At 48.7% G+C, this 12,866-nt stretch overlaps 1 protein-coding gene across 11 annotated transcripts in view; it reads right to left on the bottom strand.

Annotated features, from left to right (window-relative positions):
* NRXN2 (neurexin 2) overlaps positions 1 to 12,866 on the bottom strand; it is a 2,907,124-nt gene that overhangs the window by 2,359,807 nt on the left and 534,451 nt on the right. For all 11 annotated transcript variants that reach the window (XM_040327841.1, XM_040327834.1, XM_040327835.1 and 8 more), the window contains exon 2: positions 8,696 to 8,764. The gene's annotated coding sequence lies outside the window, so the exon portion shown is untranslated. The remainder of the gene's footprint in view (positions 1 to 8,695; positions 8,765 to 12,866) is intronic.

Consider the following 12,866-nt stretch of genomic DNA (forward strand, 5'->3'; position numbering starts at 1 on the left):
AATAAATGTACTGCATCTGTGGACACTTTGAAGGAGCAGTTTGGATTACTAAGGCTGGATATGCAAAAGATTCGTGAACGTACTACTGCAGTGGAAAGCAGAGTCAGTGAGGTGGAGGATCAGCTGCAGCCCATGGCCCAAGACACTAGAGCTGCCCTGCAGATAGCTAGAGACGCTTATGACCGCGTGGAAGACATGGAGAACCGTCTCAGACGCAATAATGTCCGTATAGTAGGGCTGCCGGAGAGGATGGAAGGTAAAGACCCCACCATGTTTGTAGAGAACTGGCTGGTTGAACTTTTTGGCAAAAATACGTTGTCACCATTTTTTGCAGTGGAAAGGGCCCACCGAGTACCTTCGCGCCCACCGCAGCAGGGGGGCCACCCTAGATCCATCCTGGCAAAACTACTCCACTACCGGGACAGGGAAGCGGTGCTGCGTCAGGCTCGGGAGCGAGCGAACATTCAACATAATGGCGTCCGGGTGTCATTTTACCCAGATTTTTCGCAGGAAGTACAAAGGCGCCGGGCTAAATTCCTTGATGTAAAGAGGCGACTGCGACGTATACAACTCCCATATGCTATGCTCTACCCAGCGAAGCTCCGGGTGGTGGTGCGGGGTCAAGCCCAATTCTTTGAGTCTGCAAAGGAGGCCATGTCATGGCTGGATAGAAACGAACAATCTCTACAACGCCAAGCGCAGGAGGAGGGGGAGTGAGTCTTGAGCGAGTTATTTTTATTTTTTATTTCTTTGGTTTTGCCTCCAGACACTGAATATGCAAGATTAGAAATGTTTCTATGCTTCACTGCTGTCTTTTAGGGGGGATCCCCTACTTTTTGCCTTTTTGAATACTTTTTTCACTTACCCTTTGGCCGGGGGACATTATGATTGGCAGCACATCGTGAGGAAAGCTGTTCTTAGTATGATGATTACTGTGACTGGAGTAAGCCGACGTTTAGTCGCACAAAGTGCTGGAACCGCCCTGTTGGCGGGCATTGATGATTCGGGACCCGTTTGGTCCGCAAGTTATGCTAACTTTTGTTTTTCTAGCTACCATATGAAGACAGAGGTACAACGCAACAGACCTGGGCCGTTGGCCCTTATGCAAGATATTGTGCAGGAGTGGACAGATATGGGGGGAGGCCCTTTTTCCCGACAGTGGGGTCAGACTGTATATTTTTGCCCACAAGTGTATTGCTTTTTGATGTTAAAGGAAGACACCCATGGCTAAGGTATCTATTGTGTCATGGAACGTGAGGGGTATGCATTCTCCACTGAAACGCACGATGCTATTTATGTGTTTAAAAAAATTTCTGCCAGGGGTGATCTGTTTTCAGGAAACGCACCTGACAGCGGAAACTGTGTGCTTTCTGAATTATGTGTGGGTGGGCAAGGCATATCACTCTACACACACCTCCTTCTCTAGGGGGGTAAGTGTACTAGTGCACAATGCCCTGGATTTCCAGGAAATTGACAGTGCTGTAGACTCTGAGGGTCGCTATGTATTCATCCATTGCAAAATTGGTACATTGATTTGTGTATTGGCGTGTGTTTATATCCCCCCGCCGTTCATGGCAGCAGTGCTCAGGCTCCTCCTCTCTTTTTTGTAGGGTAAGCTGGAAGTTCCGTTGCTTGTGCTCGGCAACTTTAATTGTTGTCTGGACCAGGTGGCAGATAGACATCCGGGCCCTAGACCCTCTGCCCTTGCTAGGAGTACTCCCCTGGCGCGGTTGTTGCAAGAGGTGGGCTGGGTGGATATCTGGAGGCACCGTAATCCCGGGGGCAGGCAGTTGACGTGCTTTTCGAAGACGCATGGATGCCTGTCCAGGATAGACCTGGGGGTGGGTAACGCAAGCATGCTTCCACTGATAGCGGATCTGTCGCACAGGCCCCGTAGTGTGTCGGATCACTCGGCCCTGGTGGTGCAGCTCTGCGTGGCACCGCAGGGGAACCTGGTTAAGGCACCATGGAAGCTGAATGCATTTTGGTTGAAATTGATTAGATCCCATGCCGAAATAGAGGAGAGTATACAGAGGTACTTTGTTGCGGAGGAGGGGGTGGAACGAAATGTGCTACAGTGGGATGCCTTCAAGGCATATCTTAGGGGCCTCCTCATACGGGAAGTGACTGGGGTGAAGAGGGCCTCTGCTGCATTATTGTTAGAAGTGGAGAACAGGGTCCAGGAAATGGAGCGGGCTTACATTGCAGATCCTTCTGACTTGGCCAGGGAGTCCTGGCAGGCGGCTCAATCCGCCTACCAGCAGTTGCTCTCCTCGTCAGCAGAAAAGAAGAGATTCTTTGCCAAACAGGCGTTCTTTGAGGAGGGTGAGAAAACCGGCCGTATACTGGCACGGATTGCGAACTCCCATCAACGTTCACCTGAGATAGGGGCTATTAGAGCTAGGTCAGGAGGGGTAGTCTCTCAGCCAGACCAGATTATGCAGGAACTGGCGGGTTTCTATGAGGCCCTGTACAGTTCCGGCGTGGCGTATACCCAGGAGGATCTGGAGTTATATTTGACTCAATTGACCTTCCCGGGGCTGTCCGCTAATCAGCGTACTTTGCTGGAGAAACCGGTCACTGTTGAGGAGTTGCAAGAGGCAGTCAGTGCCTTCCCTAACTGTAAAGCTCCGGGGGATGATGGGCTGCCCATGGAGGTATACAAACAGTACTCGGTGGTGTTGCTGCCACAGCTTTTGCAGGTTTTTAACAGCGCCAGGGAGGGGGGGACTTTGCCCCCTTCCATGTCCAAAGCAAATATAGTATTGCTACTTAAGCCAGGCAAGGATCCCGTGGACCCGGGGGCCTACCGTCCCATTTCCTTATTACAGAGTGACGTTAAGATCCTGGCCAAGGTGCTCGTCATTCGGCTAAATGGGGTGGTGACTTCTATAGTACATGGAGACCAAGCCGGGTTCATGCCTAACAAATCGACGGCGGTTAATTTGAGAAGGCTGTTCCTTAATATACAGGCGCGGGCGGACAACATGGGCAGTAGGGCTCTATTATCCTTAGACACAACAAAAGCCTTCGATAGTATTGATTGGAACTATCTCTGGACCGTGTTGCGGAAATTCGGATTTGGCCCTGTCTACATTTCCTGGGTGCGGCTGCTGTACAGCCAGCCGCAGGCGGCGATACGGACATTTGGCTCGTTGTCGGCGGGCTTTGCACTGAGGAGGGGGACGCGGCAGGGTTGTCCCCTGTCCCCCCTCCTCTTTGCCCTGGCTATTGAGCCGCTGGCCATTAGTATCAGGGCTAACCCTCGCATCACCGGTTTTTGTTATGGCGACATGCAGGAAAAGGTGATGTTGTATGCTGACGACACGCTTCTTCTGCTGGGAGACACGGACTCCTCCCTTAGAGAGGCTATGATGGCAATCACAGAGTTTGGAAAATTCTCTGGCCTGCTCATAAACTGGGCAAAGTCAGCATTGCTTTTGCTGGACGGCGATGACACACAAGTAATTAACTCTGTCTGCCCCATATCCATTACTTCATCCTTTAAATATCTAGGGGTACAGATAACGGCTCGGCCACGAGATTTCATACATCTAAATATCTCCCCCCTGTTGCTGCGGTTTAGGGACAAAGTTAAAACTTGGAAGGCCCTGCTTCTGTCGGTTGCCGGGAGGGTGAATCTTATCAAGATGATACTCATGCCGCAACTATTATACTTTCTCCACAACACCCCCATGGTCATCCCCTTGAAAGTTTTTCATACAGTGAACAGTATTTTTCGTGGTCTCATCTGGAAGGATAAGAATCCTAGGATTAAGTTGGAACACCTGCAGAGACCTAAAGATAGCGGGGGATTGGCGTTGCCAAATCCCTGGCTATACTACTTGGCCGCCCAGATGCAGCAGCTGGTTGGCATGTTTCGGCCGACGGTGCGGTCCTCGGCTCAGAGGCTTATGGAGCACACCGTGGGCGGAGGTCCGATCCCTGAGGCGTTGGAGGCGCAGGCATTTGCTAGACCGCACAAGAGGCTCCCCACATTTAGTCTGATTCAGAAGATATGGAATAAGGTTAAATATGTCCAAAACGCGGAGGGTTACACGAAGTACAGTCCTATATGGCAAAATGACACATACACTGAACTGGCTAAACTGCAGTCCGGTGCCAGGTGGAAACATTATGGGATTACACACCTTACCCACATATTCCGTAACAGGGTACTTCGCACGTTTCCGGAATTGCGGGAGGCGTTTGGCCTGCCACAGTCCATGCACTTCTCATACATACAGTTGAGACACGCAGTGGCGGCACAGGGTTGCTCCTCTGAGTGGAGCCGGTCGCCGACCCCTGCTTTTGACCTTCAGGGGGATGCTGGGACGTCTAAGGGCTTTATCTCCCAATGCTATGCCATCCTGTTACAGTATGTGATGAAGCAGCATCCCCTGAAGATACGGGAAAGGTGGGAAGCAGATGCAGGGGACTTGGACGGTGAACAATGGGAGGAAATTTTTCAGGCAGTAGGCAAGTGCTCACTGAATGTCTCACAGAGGCTCACGCAACTGTACATTTTGTTACGAACCTATTATACCCCTCACAGACTCCATAGAATGAATCCACAGCTCGACCCTACCTGCACCAGGTGCAAGAGAGACCATGGAGATCTGATACATATGCTGTGGAGATGCCCAAAGCTCCACACGTATTGGGCGGGAGTCGTGAGTACCATCAATTCAGCATTTGGAGTGTCTCTTCCGCAGGACCCGAGGGCTTGTCTCTTGGGGGCTCTGGAGGAGTACGAATGGGAGGAGGCGGACAGGGAGGCGGTGCAAAGGGTCTTGTTCCAAGCTAGGAAGCTTATTATGGTTCACTGGAGGGCCGAGGCTCCTCCGACTCTAGCTGAATGGATCAATAACATTGGGATAGTGCTGAGGATGGAGAAGGTGATATATCAACACAGGGGTAATGTCCAAAAATTTTAGAAGTTATGGGCAAAGTGGCTGGATGTGCCGGGTCTGGCCCCTGTGGACCTGGTGATGGACAGGCTTCTGGGCATCAATATTGGGTGAGGTGGGCATTGAGCTAATTGTCGGGAGGGAAATGTTTGACTTGCTGGGGGGGGGAGGGTTACCTCCTGTTCATAGATGTATTGTGAGTAGTGGATATCTCATTGCAGCTCTTTATCTTTCCCCGCAATGTCAAGGGGACCTTGTATACCTTGTACCTCTGTAAACTAAATAAAATTTTGTTGGATTAAAAAAAAAAAAACAAGATGCTGGCAATGGTTGCTGGAACCGATCAGTCCTTGGGGCTGCGGACTAAAAAATTGTCTGAACGCATCGGTCAGACGGCCACCTTCTCCACCGCAACACGTTGTCCAGGACCAGGAATTTGTAACCTCCCAGGCTCTGGAAACACGTTGCACAGACCTTTCTGCAAGGCCCCCTGAAGATGTTTTATCCTCTGCTCCCTCTGCGACAGCTGGATAAGGTCCGCAACCTTACCCTTGTAACGTGGATCAAGGAGGATTGCCAGCCAGTAATGATCCCTCTCCTTGATACCACAAATCCAAGGATCATTTCACAGACTTTTCAGGATCAGGGAGGCCATGCAGCTTAGGTTTGCTGAGGCATTCAGTCCGGAGTTCTCTGGGTCACTAAGGACGACTTGATCCGCAGTCACCTCCTCCAAGCCATGTACAAGTCAATGGGTTTCTGGGGACGGTAAACAATCCCTTGAAGACTGCTGCCGATGCTGAGTGCTAGGCTCCACCTACATGCTGACACAATCTTCCTCCTCCTCGTCTTGTTCCTGTGTGATCAGCGGGTCCGCAAGAAAACTGTCTGGATAAAGGGGGCCTTGAGAGGTAAGGAAGTCCTCCTCTTACTCCCTCTGTTCTGCCTCAAGTGCCCTGTCCATTATTCCATGCAGCGTGTGATCCAACAGGTAGACAAGAGGGACAGCACTGATGATCACTGATGCATGCACTGTCACTGCTCACCATCCTTGTGGCCTCCTCAAATGGTGACAGGACAGTGCATGCATTCCTGATCATTAGCCACTGGCATGGCGAATAAAAAACAAGCTCCCCTGACCCTGTCCTGGTGCCATAGTCGAACAGGTACTCATTGATGATCCTCTGCTGCATGTGCAGCCGCTGCAGCATGACCAACGTTGAGTTCCACCTGGTAGGCATGTCACAGATTAGGTGGTTCTTGGGCAGGTTGTATTCCTTTTGGAGGTCAGCCAGCTGAGCACTGGCATTATATGACCGGCAGAAATGCACACAGACTTTCCTGGCCTGCCTCAGGAGATCCTGTAAGCAAGATCCTTAGATCTTAGCAACTGGGGTAGAGAAATTTGTCTGCTACAATCGGACGTTGGTGTAGCGATAGCAGATTGCCTGCAAGTACTTGGCAGTGGCATACCTAATTCTACACCTTCATTCCTCTCAGTGCAGGTTTCTGAGAGGACTGAAGGTATAGTGGGGTTGGAGATCCCAGCTTATGAGGTGCAAGGAGAGGTCCGCTTTGTTCTTTAGTGTGGGTCTTTTAAGTACGCTTGCCAACAGACTGCATGGCAGGTCGACATATGTCTGGTCAAGCATGTGGTGCCCAAGGATGATACGCTTCAGCCATATGTTGCAAACGTGTCAAAAAAGCCCACACCAAAGAACTTTTGGAAAAAGTGCAGAGTCAGCAGCGCCCTGCACAGGCGGAGCTCTGTGGTGTGATGCAGTTGTTTGGCTGCCCTTAAGCTGGCCCCTGGAGGGCATCCTGCCTCGTTGGAGATGTGCCTCATCCTCCCCCTCCTCCTCCTCTTTCCTATCAGGCACCCACATAGTCAGTGACCTCATCATCCCCTCCCTCCTCGTCACTGGAGCAAACCTGGCAGTATGCTGCAGCTGGGGAAAATGACTGCCAGTTTGTTGTGCTTCTTGGGCACCCCCTCTCTCTGGGCTCACATTACTGCCTTCCTCAAGCTGGGTACCATCATCGGAGTCTTCAAAACGCTGCACATCCTCCTGCAGCATGCACCCAACACCATGATCGAACAGTTTGGGGGACTCCTTCGTACATGATGGTGGGGCTATCGAAGGAGTAACTGATAACCTGGAGCTGATGGGATAGGCCGCTTTGGCAGCTGCATTGGCAGACAAAGTACTCTGAGCCTGGGTGACAGAGGATGAGGAAAATGAGGACGGCTTGGTCATCCACTCTACCAACTGTTCTGCATGTTGTGGCTCAACATGGCAAGCTGCTGAAAAAAAAAAAAAGGACAAGCGTGCCCCACGGCCATGTGCTGAGGATGCACCATGTCCATGACCAGCACTGTTGGCTGTAGAAGCAGAGCCTGCTTGCCCTCTTTTAGTGGCCTTGTATTGGCCTGTGAGCGTCTGCCTGTCCTTGTTGGCCTTCCAGACATACTATATTTGATGTATTTGTAATGTATTTGAATAGGTACACCAGGAATGGCCTGCAGTGAGATGTAGCTGCACAAAGCTGGGATGTATATATATACTGAATTTACTGCAGCTAACTAAATCAACTGCCTGCCTGTAGTATACTAGGAAGAGCACAACAGGGACAATCTGCAGTGAGATCTAGCTAAACTGTATACAGTATACTGACTGAATATACTGCAGCTACCTGAATCAACTGCCTGCCTGTAGTATATTAGGAAGAGAACAGGAACGCTCTGCAGTGAGATCTAGCTAAACTGTATACAGTGTATATATATATATATATATATATATATATATATATATACACACATACACACAAAGCCTGGAATGCATATATATGCTACATATACTGGATTTAACTGAATCAATCTAGCCAAGTGAAATTAAATGACATTCTCTCTCTCTCTGAACGCTGCAACACACTACACAAGGACGACGTGCAGGCGGCCTTATATAGTGTGGGGCGTGTACTTAATGCCCTGAGCCATGATTGGCCAAAAGCACCCTGCCTTTGGCCAATCATGGCTCTCTGTGCTGACGGCACTGTGATTGGCCAAAGCACGCAGGTCATAGTGCATGCTTGGCCAATCATCAGCAAATAAAAATTGTGTGAAGTGATGACGTGAAAATTAATAGTGAAAGTGAGGAAAAACAAATGGTTGTGATGGAATGCATCATAGATGTGTATGAAGGATTGATTAAATATAATGTAATTTAATCCAAATTCATTTACTAAAAATAAGTAAGTGAAATCTATATGTGAAATGTATTGAATAAATGTGATATTCGAAAGAAAATACTCAATAAATGTGATATTGAGCTTGTGATATATTCAGTGTAATTATTAATGTGATATTGTGCACTAGAAAATAAGTGCAAAACCCCCCAAATACAAAATAAATTAAAACACAGCAAAACAAAAAAGTGTGTGTGTATATATATATATATATATATATATATATATATATATATATATATATATATATATATATATATATATATATATATATATATATATGTGTGTGTGTGTGTGTGTGTGTGTGTGTGTGTGGTTTTATCATGATTGATTTTATTTTCATGTGAATGCTAGAGCTCATTATTTACAATTTTCATGAATTTGTAAATTGCTTTTTGATAAAATAAAGATTAATTAATACATTTGAAAACTTTTATTGCTGCTAAAAAACCCAGTGAGAGAATTTTCCATTTTCTAAAGACAACACATCAATGCAAGTTGGACATGAAGGATAATTAAAAGTATATAGGGTTACTTACAGGAAATGTGAGATAGATGTGGAATGCTCAATATTCCAATTCTTGGGTTCTCAACATGTTTGTACACACCTGCAGAAAATGAACACATTTTTACTTCTACACATTACTGTTCATGCATTTATATTGTTAAGAGCTCAAATAAAATTAGAAATAAAATACTATCCAATAGTAGATCATGTATAGCATATGCTTTGGATCAAATTGTACATGATGAACAATAGAAAAAAAAGTTCTACAAAATGGTTAGATCAAAGCTGAAAATTTCCTGAAGGTATATGTAAATCTGAGCTGGTAGATTCTTTGTTTAATAAAAAAAAAAAAAAAACACAAAAAATACAATCATGTATACAGTATTTTTGTTATTTACAATATTTTATACAATATTTCATTGCTAACATCCATAGAATTAAGCAGCACAGAAACAGCTAGTGGTGGTAAATAAGAAATAACAGATTGTGAAAAGCAACAGATAACAAGGTGTATTATTATTATAAGTCCTAAGAATGGATTATATAAAATGATAAATATTAAAGGGGTTGTAAAGGTTCATTTTTTATTTTCTAAATAGGTTCATTTGAGCTAATGCATTGTTGTTTCACTAAGCTTTTCCTTCGATTTCCCTTCTAAATATTTTTTTCTTTGTCTGAATTTCTCACTTCCTGTTTCTCCTCAGTATACTTGCCCCCATCATCTGAGCTGTTCTGGCTGGGGGTTAGTCAGCCAGAACAGCTTACCAAGAGGATCAGGAAGTGATAAATTCAGACAAAGAAATCAAAGGAAAAAAACTGACTGAAGGACCGTTTTCATCGGTAGAAACCAATCGTGTGTGGGCCCCATCAGTCAGTTATCCTTCGGTCAAAAAAATGAGAACTTGCTTTAAAATTTAACCGATGGACGCCTAACCGATAGGTCAAAACCGATCATTAGTATACAAAAGCATTGGTTAAAAACCCGTGCATGGCGGTCAAGGTGCTACCAGATCTATCTAGGGCGACATTACGCGGTCGGGCGATGCTGAAGCCCGTTCTCGACCTAGCGAAGCAACGCGGATTCACCTACAGGTGGGGCTACCCGCTGGCAGTGACCTTCAGAAAGGACGGAGCGGCATTCACCGTCCAGACGCCGGCGGACCTCCCGGCCCTCTTTTAGTTCCTGGAAACAGATCGGATTCCTGTCCCCTACTGGCTGCAAATCCTACCTCGTACTCCTGGACAACCTGGACCCTCAATGTACAGACCTGGGATGGGTGCACGCCAGCAAGGTCGTGGACGAAGGAGACACTGTGCGCCCTCGGCGGAGAGCACCGTGAGTAGGCCGTAGGCTGCAATTCCCAGACCTCCGTATCCCCCTTCCCCCTGTTGTGCCAGCGACATCGCCCTCCCCCTGTGCCGATACCCCGGGGACCATCGTGCTGGCCTGTCCTGGGGATCACGCGCCACCGGACCCCCTTTTACTTGGGTCGATACCGCTCACGCCGGCCGCAATCCCCCAACCCCCTGCCGGCCTGATTTTCCCTCCCGCACGGCCTCCGTATCCCACGCCTGCCGCTCGCGTAGGTGGGGGGGTCCGGACCATCGATTAGATCCCTGACCGATCTACCCTGTACAGTTTTTTGGGCTCCCGCGCTGTTAGAGCGCGCCCTGGTTTCCTAAAGGCCGGACTGTGGACCGCGGGGCCCGGGCCTCCTTGCACCTCACCCAAAGTTGTCGGTGGAGACTGCCCCCCCTGTGCCTGTACCCTGAGAACCCCCATTTAAGACTGACCCGGAGGTCCCATGACACTTGATCCTCGGGAGACTGTGGCGGGCCGTTTTGCCCCAGCCCCCCCTTTGCAGGTTAGTTTTTTGCCACCCAGGGGGGCGAAGGGGCCCTGGGCCTTTGATTAGACCCCGGGATGGACCACCCTATATGATTTTTTGGGCCTCTGCGCTGTTAGGGCGCGCCCTGATTCTCCAGGGGACGATTGCACACCCCCTCCTCCTATGTTGCCTTTCCCCACTGTGTACGAACGCCTTGCACTTCTGTGTCATCACACCGGAGGAGGACATGCTGGCTCTGTCCCCCTTTTTCTGCCCCCTACCGATGAGTAGGTGATGGGAACACGCTGGTGGGGGTTCACCCCACTCATGGACTGCCTTACAATGATGCTGCGGGTACGTGGAATTATGATATGTCATGATGTGATGTGGAGTGGTGGTGGGGGGGGTAGGATGGGTGTCGTGTGGAGGGTGCCGGTTTGTGGATGAGCTCTCTACGTTAAATGGGGAGGGGGCGGGGGGAGGAGCCCCACTATACCACCTTGTTCGGCAGGAAGGGAGAAGCTGCTGGCCGTTTTGGATTATTTGTTGGGGGGTCTGGGACTACTCTACTCCTTAGGTTTACCGGTTGGGCACCAAATTTACCTGCTGTTGCACTTTTTGTCGGTATAAATACTTAAGCTGGGTTTTATGTTACGTGCTTTATGTTTTATTCCTTACCTTATATGTTTTTTTTTTTAATTCTCTGCATTGCTACCGCATTACCACAGATTGCATTGCTGATATTGTGTTTCACCAACTGTGATGGCCGGGGGGGGGATGGATGGGATCGGGGGCTCACACCACAGGCTCTTCCTATCCACCTACCCACATAGGCCTGCGCTTGTATGCCAGATTAGCTCTGGTGAGCGTTCTAGCTATTTAAGCTGATTTAGATTTTCTTCTCTGCCACACCTCCTGGTGTTGGCTATCTACCGTGCACCCCGGCCGTATAGGACGGAGACGCACGCCTCTTAAGCTTTCCCTTTCCATTACTCTTATACCCCCTTGTTTCCAGTCCTATCTGGGCCACACGCTAACTCCTCTCCCCTATCCTACCTAACCGCACAATCCCTTCCCACCCCCCACCCGCGAGCATGGACGCACTAACGATAATATCGTTAAACGCCAAGGACCTGAACACCCCCGAAAAACGCAGAATGTTGCTCCATGACATGCGCAGCCAGAGGGAAGACATTGTCCTCCTGCAGGAGACACATTTTAGGGAAAACAGGCTCCCAATTTAAAAAAATAGATACTACCCCACGGTTTACCACTCTTCTTACTCAGATGCGAAGTCCAGGGGTGTTTCGGTGCTTATTGCTGCTGGGGTACCCTGGACGCTAGAAGATATACAAATGGACCCTGGAGGATGTTTTCTGTTCCTAAAGGGCCGGATTGGTGCGAAAGGAATTACCTTGGCGAATCTCTACGCCCCAAACGATCACCAGGACAGTTTCCTGACGCAACACCTGGACCGCCTGACTCGATACGCCACTGGACATTTAATTGTAGGGGGCGACTTCAATACTCCTCTGTCGCCACAGGAGGACACGTCCACTGGACTGTCCTCAACATCTGGAAAACTGCGTAGCCGTATACAGGCGACACTTCACGCCTCCCAATTGGTAGACACGTGGCGCCTATTCCACCCGGGGGAGAAAGACTTCACTTTTTTCTCCAGACCCCACCAGGTGTACTCCCGATTGACTACTTCTTAGTTCAGCACAGACACCTGAGTGCAGTCAAGGACGTTAAGATAGGGTAGATCACCTGGTCTGATCACGCCCCGATCACATTGATCTATGCTCTGTCGGAGCTCGAATCCGAGCGGAGACACCCCTGGAGACTGAATGAGTCACTGCTACAAGACCCTGAAATTTTTGCGGACGTAGTAAAGTAACTGAGACATTACTTCACTGACAACACCACCCTAGACAGTGGACCGGAGGTAGTATGGGAGGCCCATAAGGCGGTCGTGAGCAGCATCCTGATTAAACATGGTGCAAGGAGGAAGAAGCTAAGGACAGAACAATTGACTACTCTGCTAGCCAAATTACAGACCTTAGAATCACAACACAAACAGACTCCAACAAGACAGCTGGGCATAGAGCTCGACACCACGCGAAGACAGATCACTGATGTTCTCACATATAAAGCCAAGGCAGCCATCCATGTTTGCAGATGCAAGGTATATGAGTCTGGGAACAAATGTGGGAGAATGTTAGCCCGGTCACTACGCACACAAAATAATACGTCTTACATTCCCCACATTGTTAATCGAGGGGGACAGAAGGTGTCGGTCCCGCAATCAATCTCCCGGGAGTTTAGAGACTTTTACAGTACCTTATATAATTTACCCCCTGCACCCCGATG

Source organism: Rana temporaria, chromosome 11, assembly GCF_905171775.1.
Source record: "Rana temporaria chromosome 11, aRanTem1.1, whole genome shotgun sequence".
Classification (NCBI taxonomy): domain Eukaryota; kingdom Metazoa; phylum Chordata; class Amphibia; order Anura; family Ranidae; genus Rana; species Rana temporaria.